Raw genomic sequence first — 12215 nt, forward strand, 5'->3', positions numbered from 1 at the left:
GATTCCAACCTGGCACCTTAAGGTTACTAGCATAATTCCTTACCTAGGCCATCAGAGTTTCCCTTTCTCTGCTTTATTTTCGACGTTTGTTCAGTTGATCAGATTCTCATGATAATGAAAACAAGATTTTATGCAGTTTTAACATTCAAGATCTTAACACATTTCTGAAACCTCTGGGTTGCTGAGAAGAAGAAAAAAATCTTGCGCCTATATAGACTTTTGGTGAGTTTCGCACTTGATGTTTCTATCATAAAAATAGCACTGATTATTGATTGATTTTTTTTTCTGTGTGTTCAATGGCGATTCCAATTTTCTTTCAGCAAGATTTTCTTGAATCATCTGGGTGAGGGCTGCCGCAAGGAGATGGCGCCTAGGGCCGCCTTGGCTATACAGAGGAAGGTAGGAAAGGGGGACCTGGGACGCTAGGGGTGCCTCCCGCGGGGGTGGGGGGGGGCGGGTGGCTCCAGATTGACCGGGAAGCAGCTGCTTCTGGCATCATTTGACGAGGTTCCTCTTTAAGGTCAACAATCACCATGTCTGGCTCTCACATTCCCAGCCAAGCACGGAGCCTTGAGGCAGAGGCAGGAGGGATGGGGCTGGGGGTTGTTCGCGCTGGTTCAGCACCCACGGTCTCCCACACCGGGGAGGATCAGAGCTGAGGAGGCTTGGGGGGGATGGAATACAAAAAGGTTTCTTTTCTTTCCCACTCCTTTGTTATCCCATCCCTCCTCCTCCTCTTTTATTTCGCTGCCCTCTCTGCCTCCCTTTTCTGGCTTCAGTTCCCACACACTGCGGTGGAGTCCACAGAGACTCAGAGTGACACTGTGGACAGACTAAAGCTGCCCCTTGTCCCTCTGCATCTCCAGGGCTGGAAATCTTTATGGAAGCCGACTGCCACCTCTTCCTGCCCTGGACTGACTGAGTGACTGGTGGATTCCAACAGCCCAATTATCAGGTTAGCAGCCAAGCGCGTAATCACTGTATCACTGGGGCGCCTCTGATTCCATCTCCATTCATTTCCCCGCATTCACTCCCGCCGGCTGCTCTGCGTTTGCTAAATCAGAGCAGGTAACACACCAGATCCGCCCACGGGGCAAGCGGTGGCTGCTGGCGGGACTGTTGCTTTACAGAACCTGGTGCGCGCGCGTGCGTTTGCCTGCAGGGCGCGCGCCAGCGGTACCGGGCGCGGAAAGGGGTGCGCGGGCCTGCGTGCGTGTGCGCCCGTGCGGTGCGTGTGAAGCACGTTCGGGCATGTGTGTGCACGTGTGTGCCTGGCCGTAGTGGGCGCGCGCGTGCGCTCACGTGCAGCATGTGCGCACACGAGTGGGCCTGTGTGAGCTGCGCGCGTGTCGCCGTGTGCAGCGCGCGCGCATTGTTCTTGGCGGAAAGCCGGTCCCCACCAGGCGATCCGAGCAGAGCGCGTTTGTATCTCTTGGGGGGCTGGAGCGTGGCTGCCCCAAAGCAAAACGTGCTGTGGGATCCCAGACACCTCTGCCAGGTGAGAGGAAAGATTTTCCGCTTACAATGAGAGCTAACATTTGCTGACTGCTTTCCGCTGTGTCAATGCACTTTCCTTGGGTTCACTCGTGTAATGCTTACAGCCAGAGAAGTGGGTGCTATTATTATCTTCCATTTCCGGCTGAGGACGCGAGGAACAGAGAGGTTAAGTCTTTCAGCTATTAAAAAGCTTTGAACTTCAGACTGTCTGGCTCCAGAATCTCCATTTTAACCCACCACTACTCATTATTTCTTAAACATTGGAGGGGGCGGGCCCTCCTGCTTGAAAAGCGATGGTGAAAGGAACCTTTTCACCTTTGTCTAAAACACCTTCGTTTCAGTTCCATCTAAAACCCAAGGCAGCTCACTGAGACGCAGAGGCCCAGAAAAAGCATCCAAGTCTTTGACTTTGGTAGGGTAAAGTGAAATCTCACAACTGGCACTTTATCAAATAAAGGGCACCTGCACTGTCAACAGATTGGTAGCATCTTTTAAATGCAACGATATGTATACTTTGAGAATACATTTGATGCTGAATTATTCATTGTTTTCCTGACTGTAAGCCATGCATTATGTTAGGAAAACACAGAATAGCATAAAGAGGCAATGAAAAGTCTCCCAAGATCTCAGCTGCCCTTATTCACTGTCTCGTCTCTTACTGAAACTCCTTCCAGCCATTTCCCGGGAGCAAAAAATATGTAACAGATTAATATTATTAAAATGAGTTCAAATCAGTATCATAATGTGTGTTCTGTAATTTTTTTCAATTCCATATCTCTTCAAACGTTCCTCTAAAACCCTTTTTAATTACTGTACAGTATTTAGTGATAAGAGTTTATAATCATTTGTTTAGCTAATGAGTAGCATTTGGGGGGGGAACATTTCTGTTGATCCTTCATTTTTCTTACTGTTATAAATTATTAACACCAGAATACTACAGTCTTTGATGCACCATCAGTTTCAGTTGTCTGTGTCTTATAGCTAGCAATGACATTGCCAGGTCAAAGAATGTCACACTTCATAGGGGTCAAGCCATTTTTCTGAAAAGGTCGGATTGGTACACACACCTTCAGTTAGAGTGAAGATAATTTGTGTGTGTGTGTGTGTGTGTGTGTGTGTGTGTGCATGTGTGCTTCTGGATGTCGTTATTCAAGAGACTTACTTAAAAAAAAAACACATTATATCCTTAAAGAAAAGAACTCCAATCCATGTAAGGCAATGATACCAGATTATGCTGGGTTTCAGGAAAAAGACTCTTGAGTGCAGATATTTTAAACACTGGGGAAATTTGCCGTTTTACTCAAATGCTCCTGGAACTGAATGAGACTGGGCAAAGAAAACAACAATATGCGGACATTTTAGAGGAAAAAGAGCAGGGAAGTTAAACCTCAAACCATTTTTCCCCCCTAAGGCAGAAAGAGAAAAGGTGTCTATAAAATGAAGAAGGTGGTATGTATGAATTGCTGCTTTTGCTGGGCCTTCACTGCCTGGCAACTCAGCCATTGTGAGACCTGCAAACACGGACGGTGCTGCCTGCTGCAGAGCTTCTGCAGAAATATTTAAAGCAACAAACCTGGGCAATTAGAGGTATCTGTTAATTTCCTTCCCCTTTCATCCTACCATCTTCTCCTGCCCACCCCCATCAGCAAGTTGGAGTGGCAAACATTTAAAAGTCAGCTTGTCAAAAAAAAAAAGTCAGCTTGTCACGCATGAACAGCACAGCTGTGTGATTTTTCTCCATGTTCTGAACAGCTCTGTGTGTGTGTGTGTGTGTGTGTGTGTGTGTACACCTGTAGACCCCTGAACCCACCGCAGTCAGCTTCACAAAATGACACTGGTTTGGCGATAGCGGGGGTCTGGACAGGTGGTGTTTTGCAACCAGGAAATTAATACACTGGAAGTCTGCAGCCATTTCCAGAACATGCATGTTTGTTGCAATGACCTCTAGGTGGATTTTTGCCACAACAAAGAGGAGACTTTTAAGGTGTGGTCTAAACGCCTTTCCTTGCAATGCTGGCTTTGCAGTCGCTTCTGCCCACCACGCTGGAGACCGCCAAGCCTTTAAAGAATATAAGAGCTGTACTTGGACCCACGGGCCCTTTTTCCTCCCCACTCAGCAATACACAGGCCTGCTTAAGGAAGGCATGTTCCCCTTTTATATGCAAACCTTGCTGCTAAAAATTCTCTTTTAGATGAATTATTAAACCCAATTTAGAAAATAAGGACAGCACCTATTTCTTCTTGAATTATACTTTCTCTTTGATATGCGATACCGCTGCCTGCTGGTGGAGAAAAGCAGGGCGTGTCTTAAAAACTGGGTGGGGATGGGTATAAAGGTGATCAAAACAAATGATCATCTTTTTACCCCTAGAAATTGCCTAAATGCTGGGACCCCTAAGCATGCAGATGCAAGCCCTTAAGCATCACATAAAACACACAGAAACCTACATTGCCTTTTGGAAAAGCTTTGATTCCAACCGTTTCCCCCACCCCCACCCCCACTTCATACAGTGACAAAGTAGAGTTATTTAGCCTCTCAAAATTCCTCTTTGGGGGCAGGCATTGATCTGGGTTTGAGATACGAAGTACTTGCAAAAGAGTGGCTAGATTGCTCTTTTAAAAAATATTTTTTTCTCTGAAGGAATAAAAATCACTTTTTGTCTAAAAAAATTTTTTTTCGCCTCTCATTGCTGTTGCGTGGGAAATAGCTGATCCCTCATTAAGTTCCTGCACGTCTTTCTCCCACCGACCTGCTGGTGGATTTGAACCTACAGAAATGTGTAGCCTTTGGGTTGGCAGCCTAATTTCCACCAGAGAAGCTACCCCCAGAGCTCCCTGTTGTCCATTCAAGGGTAGATTTTGTTGTGTTGCTCTTGAAAGGGGTCGATAGGGGGCGGTAGAGAGGAGGGCCAAGAAGAGTGAAGCCTCAACAAGGCTGAAGAGCCCAGTGGTCAGAGCCCCAGAGAGGAATGGTGGTCCCTGGGGTGCTTAGCTGGTTGTCAGTCGGGTTACAAAGTTACCTCCCTCCCTTATGTAATTCAGTAACTGTGGCACTTTTCAAAAGGTGCCCTTGCCAATGAATATTCTTCTTACTGATAAGAGGAGTTCTTTTACAGAGTTTACCCCTCTTTTTGCAGTACGTAGGGCACTCTTAGTGATGGAATTGGTAGAAAGCTGCATTTTCAAGAAATGAGAATTTTAGTACAATTTTGAGAAAAGGCGTTAACCTGAAATTCACACTTTAGTGCCAGCTTTGGAAGATCCTGCCAGAAAAGAGTTTCTAGGAGTTGCATTTGTTCAAGATATCACCTCCAGAGTCTGCCTATGGTGAGATCTCTGGGCCAGCACCATCGCCTGGGAACTGATGGAAACCAAAACAGTCGCACCAAGTGACCGCCCCCCCCCCCATACGTCAGAGTAAACTTACGATTTGTAAAGTTTTCAGTGGCTAATTTTTCAGAAGTTGATCAACGGCTTGTCTTCTCAGGTGCCTACGGTGGACTCAAACCTTCAACCTTTACAGTTAACAGCGGAATGAATTAACTGTATAACCCAGAAACTCTGGAGCTGGTACACCTAATGAATCAGAATCTGTGTTTTAACAAGATCCCCAGGTGATTAATTAAGATACACAGCACAGCTTGCAATCTGGTTCTAAACTTGTCAGTACATCGAAATTACCAGGGAATTAAACTATTACAGATTCCTGAGTCCTAACCCGAAGGATTCTGATTTTAATTGGTCTGATTGGGAGGGCCTGGGGCATCCAGTGTTCAAAGACTTAGCAGGTGATTACAATGTGAGACTCCATGTTGGATCTAAACCCAGCTACCGAACTCGGCCTAGAAGGAAGAATGGTGAGATTTTGTCTCCTGTATTTTGGACATTATATCAGGAGGGGCACAGTCTTTGCAATTGCTTGCTATGCATCAGAGAGCTGGACAATGACTAAGGATGATAGAAGGAGAATGGATGCCTTTGAGCTGTGGTGCTGGAGAAGAGTATTGAATATACCATGGACTGCTAGGAGAACAAGCAGGTTAGACCTGGAGAGGGTGAAACCAGGCTGCTCCTTGGAGGCAAGGATTCTGAAGCTTCGTCTAACATACTTGGACATGTTGAAAAGTAGGACCAATCCTTAGAGAGGGACATCATGCTTGGGAGGGAGAGACAGATCAGGAGAGGAAGACCCTCGATGAGATGGGTAGATTCAGTGACTAGGGTAATAGGGGTGGGTAGTTCAGAAACAATAAGATTGACACAGGACAGAGTAGGGTTTAGGCTGGTGTACATAGAGTCGCTATGAGTCGGGGGTGACTTGATGACACATAACAACAAGCAGGAGGGGCCAGGGAGCTCTGGTGGCCTACTGGTAAGGAACTGGGCTGCCAACCCAAAGGCACACAGTTCAAATCCAACTGCCCCACAGGAGAAAGATGGACAATCTCCTCCCTTACTCTAACAACCCACTGGAAGGTCAGCTATGGCTTGTTTCCAACTTGATGGTACATAACAGCATAACAATAACCTGTTGTTGTTTGTAATAGCAAAGGAACAGCTTCCTGATCACACTTTGTAAAGTGCTTATTGGAAAGGACAGTCTCACATAGAGCTTATGGTCAACATCTTCTGCTGCCTTCCTACTATAAATAGCCGTGCTTGGATTGGGAGAAAACCCTGCAGTCTGGAATGCAGATACCAAAGCAAACAAGATCATTATTGTAAAACTAGAAGATATCTATTAAGATGTGGATGAAACTACAAATGAGTGATGGGTGGAGGGAGGCGTGGTTAAAGGAAATGGGGAAAATCTGGTGGGAAAAGCAATATATACCAACTTGGTGAATAAACGAGTATTTTTTAAAAAGTCCAGCTGGGGAAGGGGAGGAGAGCATGGGGGCAGAGGGTGGGGCGGGGAGAAAATCACCAGTTTGGTAAGTGGAGGTGGGAGGAAGTGAAGGAATCAGGAAAGATCCAAAGGGACCTGAAAAGACAGGGTAAAAGTAGGTGTAGATCAATGATGGTTAAAGCGATAAAACACAATGAATATGAGGGATCGTTTGAAACACAGTGTGGATGTAGGAATATGAAACTAGATGTGCATGAACGATACACAACATGAATGAGTTTTGCATGCAAACCAATATAGATTTTAAAAAATAAGAGAAGGAAAGGCACTCGACAAACAGAGGTAACATGAGGGGTGAGAACGTGAGGACCCATCGCCCTACAAGAGGCAGAGGGTACTGTACCCACAGGGCAAGAACATTCAGAGGGCCTCGGAGCTGAGGGGGATGGAAAATGAAAAATAAAAAACCAGAAAGAAAACTCACTAAGATAGATGAGACTCCAGGTAACTTTCGGAAAGTATGATAAAAAAGCAAAGACAAAAGAGACATAAAAAGACAAGAACATTGGAAGAGCAACATAAGAGGTTTAGTACGCAAGCAATTGAGGACAGAGAAAAGAGGAGATAGAATTACTGAAGGAAATAATACTTTAAAATATCCAGAACCGAGGAATATGCGGCTCTCCAGATGGAACAGGCCCACGAAGCACCCAGCGCAGTGAATACATATATTTATATATATATATATATATATATATATATATATGATTTTATATGAAACAATCAGTATGTCCCTTTTTTTGTGTGAGAAAAATTTCAGAATTAGCTGGCTACATTCAGTTTAGATGATCCTCATTTTTATTTTTTTGCAACATCCAAAGCATCATAGTCAGGAGCAAGTCAATCACAGGCCGTCTTCTCTTCATCAGGCCTGATCAAAGTGTTGACCTTGGTCACATCAATGTCATAGAGCTTCTTCACAGCTTATTTAGTTTGGTGCTTCTTGGCCTTGACATTCACAATGAACACAAGTGTGTTGTCTTCTATCTTCCTCATGGCTGACTCACTGGTCAGGGGAAACTTGATGGCATAGTGGTCAAGCTTGTTTCTCCTGAGGGCGCTCTTCGAGGGATGTTTAGGTTGCCTTTGGAGTTTGCATCTTGGGCCACTGGAAATTGACTGAATGTGGATCTTTTTTCTGTGGACGTGGCTTTTCAGGATTGCCTCCTTGGCGTTTACTGCCTTTGCTTGGCTTCAGTTTTGGAAAAGGCAGGGGCTTCCTTCTTTGCATCCAATCAGTCAGTGTGTCTTGGAGTCACGTCCCCAGCCCTCTTTCCTACAGCCAAACTGAATCTATACACCACTTGAGAGGGTGCCCCTCCACGTACCTCGGTTCTGCTGTGACTCAAACAGCAAAAATAATTTTTCCAAGTTCTGTCAGCTGTCTTGCTTGATCCTGAACAGCGCTGCTCCAGCAGACGGGGCAAAATCCTCTCAAGGGCCAGATCACATTGTTCTGGAGGCAATTTGTGCAGAAAGCAGCAAGCTCCCTGGGGCTGAGGGCACCGAGCCGGGCTGCAGTGGCTGCAGGGACCCAGAGCGTGTGCTCTGCTCTGTGTGTGTGCGTGCATGCATGCGTCTGTGTCTCTGTATATATGTCTCTCTGTGTGACTGTCTATCTGTCTCTCTGTGTGTAGCTATCTCTGTGCATCTGTCTCTGTGGGGGTAGCTATCTCTGTGTATCTGTGTGTATCTGTATCTCTGTGTGTGTCTGGTCTCTGTGCCTTTGTATATGTATCTCTATGTCTCTTTGTGCATGTCTGTGTGTGTGTGTGTGTGTCTGTGTGGGTGTGTCTGTGTTTCTGTGTGGGTGTGCTCATGCACAGCAGAAAGTGTGGTCGACGGAGCAAGGATTCAAGGAAGGAAAGTGGAACTCAGCTTTCTGGGGATATTAGATATATGTTTAAACAAAGAGTTACTTGCACTGGCTTAACAATGCGGCCTCTTGGTCTGAGGATCTCGGCAAGATTCCACCCAATTTAATTTTAAAAATACTCATAATTTGGAGATGAGACTTCAGAAATACTTTGTTTGCACTGGGGGGCATTGCAGAGAATGACTTTTTCTACATGAACTCCTGGCCCTTTCTGCAGGGGACAGAAGACATGCCCGTGAAGAGCGCTGTCACAGTGGAAACCCCCTCATTCTTTATTATCAATAGGAGGGAATGTCATCTTTTCTGTGAAAAGTATAAGAAGCAATGCCTTCCCCCATGGAGCACAGTGGCCGTGCCTGGAGTTGTCATCTTGTGATGACACATGTTCTCATTTAGAGGACAGCGCTAAGACACAAAGGAGTGGGTGGCCGAGGCAGAGGCTGTCCCCACAGAGATGTCCCTCCCACAGGTGTAAAGGTCATGCAGGCCTGGGACCAGCAGAAGCAATTCTAGAGGGAACATAAGTGGAAAGTTCTGCGTTTCTTTTAGGTCACTCTGTGGGCACAGTCCATTTATAGCAAGTTGTACAAAAGTTAAGCATCTTCGGGGGTTCGAATCTTCTGTTGTAGGAGAAACCTGTTGCAACATAGAGCCTCACACACCTGGTGGAGGGCTCTCTATGAGCTCATAGCAGTGGTTTTGAGTGTTCTGAGTGTTCATTTTAATGCTTATTGATGAGGTTAAAGGCAGTATAATACATTTAGGACACATCGAGGCGATAGTATATTCCTTGTGACTTAGTTCAACTCATTCCCACTGAGTTGGAACTGACTCATAGCGGAGCCTGCAGTGGGGTTCGAATCTGTCAATTGCACACAAGGAGATGGCCCATCTCTCTCTCTGGAGTTGCCTCTGTTAAATTGTGAGCCTTTTAGCTAGCAGTGCAACTCCCTACAGACTAGCCACCAGAGTGCACCATTCTTATAAAACAAATCATTTAGATTTTGAAAAGGGAAGTTTAAGGAAGAATACCATTAAATCCAAGGGTGTACCATCCAAACTCCAAATCCAGTCATGACTCACCCTCACACTGTAGGACCCAGGAGGGCTGCCCCCTAGGGTTTCTAAAGCTGGAAGTTTTCGCAGAAGCAGACTGCCTCTTCTTTCTCCTGTGAAGGCTGGGGATGGGTTAGAACCACCCTTTTGGCTTAGTAGTCAAATGCTTCAACCACAGTGACACCAGAGCTCCTAAAGTATCCTAAAATATCAACCAGAGTCAAATAGAAAAGAGATTTCTCCTGGATGGTCCAGGTGGCATGAGAATGGATAAAGGGACCGCACTGTCAGTCCCTGGGTGGCATAGATGGTTAAATATTTGACTCATAACAGAAAGGTTCTAACTGGACAGGTTTGAACCTGTGCAGAAGTACTGCAGCAGAAAGGCCTGGTGATCGGCTCCTGAAAGGTCAAGCTTTGAATGCACTGTGGAGCAGTTCTCAGCGACACGTGGGATCTCACAGCAATTTCTTTTCTTTTCAGGAGCCTCAACGGCTACTTCAAGAAGCAATTCCTAGGATCCTAGTTCTGAAGCATCAAGGAAAGGGACAGGGTTACCTGAGACTACTAAGGGCTGGAGTTACAAAGAAGAGCCACAGATCTTGACCAGTCAGGGAACCAAAAAGAGGAGTGGGAAGAAACATTCCAACCTTTCTGAACCTCTCCTGATCTCCTGCCAGTGTCTTCCTCCTGCCAAACTAGGAGGCTCGGGGCCTATAAAACAGGGCCCATATTGACGCAGGCTTGGCAGGACAAGAGGGGAGAATAACTAAGCTTATCAGTGGTAACCAGGGCAGGCAGGCAGGCAGGCGTCCTGCTGGCTTAGTGAGTTACACGTGTTGGGCTGCTAACCGAAAGGTTGGTGGTTTGTATCCACCAGTCACTCCTCAGAAGAAAGATGGGCCACTTCCTCCCACAATGATTTATAGATTCAGACCATGATGGGGGGTTTGCATGAGCTGGAATCAATGTGAGGGTAGTAGGCTGGGTTAGGGCAGGCAGGAGGCTGAGGGGAAAGAGACTCCTTGTTTAAGTGAGGCCGAGCTCCTATGAAGGGAGATTGGAACATTTGGGAATGGATAGTGGTGATGGTCACACAATAATGATCACAGTTAGTGTCACTAAATTGTACATACAAAAAGTCCTGAAATGGTAAATGTTTTGCTACATGGATATTTACCATAATTGTATTTTTTTTAAAAAGGGGTGGTGGTGTTTTGATTACTCATCTTGCTCATAAGTGGCTGACCTGGACCTCATATTCAAATCTTACCACAGAACCTAAGTTTCTAACCATTGCTCTGTACACATGCATGTACGCACACCCGCTACTTAAACAATATCAAAAGACTGCAATATTGGAACTGTGTTGACAATAAATATACATAAATAAATAGACATGTATACTTTTAAAAGACACTTGAAGTACTCTTCACTGCTTAGAACAATCGTACAAGATCAAAAGGGCAGCATCTGTCCAGGAAGAAAGCTCAAAAGTCAGAAAGGAAACAGATGGAAGGATTGATGGAAATGAGAATCACAAGGAGGAAGAGGGAAGAGTGTCTTTACAATAGCGATATTGTCTTCAATGTCATAAAGCAAAGTATGTGTGAATGGTTGAATGGGCAACCAATTGCCCTGCAGAATTTTACTCAAATGACAATAAAAAAGAAAGACGTTCACTTGCAGTGCTACCATTAGCTCATTCCACTCCCTCTGTATATCATAGCTCAGGACATTTTACTTGGATCTGCACGCAATACGCTTGGTACCAGCAGTCAGGAGATCGGGAGATGGACTGCACTGGGAAAGTCTGCTGTCAGGGATCTCTCCAAAATACTGACGATCAAGGATGTCAGTTTGAGGGCTAAGGTGTGCCTGATTCAGGCCATGGTCTTTTCAATCAATTATTAGGCAACAGAGAGCTGGACAGTGAATAAGGCTGACAGAAGGAGAATTGCTGCCTTTCAGCTGTGGTGTGGGGGAAGACTTCTACTAGCCCATGGACTGCCAAGAGGACAAGCAGATATGTCCTGGAGAAGGTGAAGCCCGAGTCCTCCTTGGAGGCCAGAACACAGAAGCGTCATCTCATATACTTTGAGTGTGTTAATAAGAAAGGTTATTCCTTAGAAACGGAAATCACATTTCCAAAGGTGGAGGGTGAGTGGGAAGATCCTCAACGAGATGGATTGGCACAATGACTTCAACAGTGGGCTCAAGTGTTTCAGAGGGCACAGGACAGGACAGGGTTCAGATCTATTTTTCACAGGCTCACTGTGTGTCATACTCCTACACCAATGTCACCACCAACAGCAACTCCCTTGTGGCCAGGCATGCACAGGTGGGCTTCATGCTTAGGTGGGTCCTGCAGCCAGACCCCTGTCCAGCATCTTTGTGGTTCCCCTGGAGCCTCGCTCTTCCAGTCACAGAACATAAACCTCATTTGTCCAAGTGCTGGCGTCTGGTTGGCACCCCTCTCAGTGCACATTCAAGGGCAGGGCTCCTGGCCAAATGAGAGTGGGGCCTGGGAGAGTCGGACTGCACTTACAAAATAATAATAATTGCATGTACTTCCTTTAATGAGCTCTCATTCCCACTTGGCAGCAGGAACACTAAATTCGGTCCACTCCAGTCCAGTCTAAAGCAATAAAACTATTAGTCTAATCCAAGAATTCAATCATTGTCCAGTTCAAAGTTCTCACTCCATGAGGAGAAGCCCGCCTGATGGAGAATGCAGGCAGCCCTGAGTTCCGAATGGACATCAGGCTGGAGACACAGCTCACAATTCCTGTTACCCAATAATGTCATGGGAAATTGCCCTCACTTTGAAATTATCAAGGCAGCTCCTACTTGCAACACATTCTTCACCAGAGTCCG

The 12215-nt window shown here is 45.8% G+C and overlaps 1 pseudogene; it reads right to left on the bottom strand.

The window, feature by feature from the left end:
- Positions 1–1059: 1059 nt before the first annotated feature.
- Positions 1060–12215, bottom strand: part of LOC102847753 — a 12175-nt pseudogene continuing 1019 nt past the window's right edge.

This window comes from Elephantulus edwardii, unplaced genomic scaffold (genome assembly GCF_000299155.1).
Source record: "Elephantulus edwardii isolate Elephantulus edwardi_28Jun2011 unplaced genomic scaffold, EleEdw1.0 scaffold00121, whole genome shotgun sequence".
In the NCBI taxonomy this organism is placed as follows: Eukaryota; Metazoa; Chordata; class Mammalia; order Macroscelidea; family Macroscelididae; genus Elephantulus; species Elephantulus edwardii.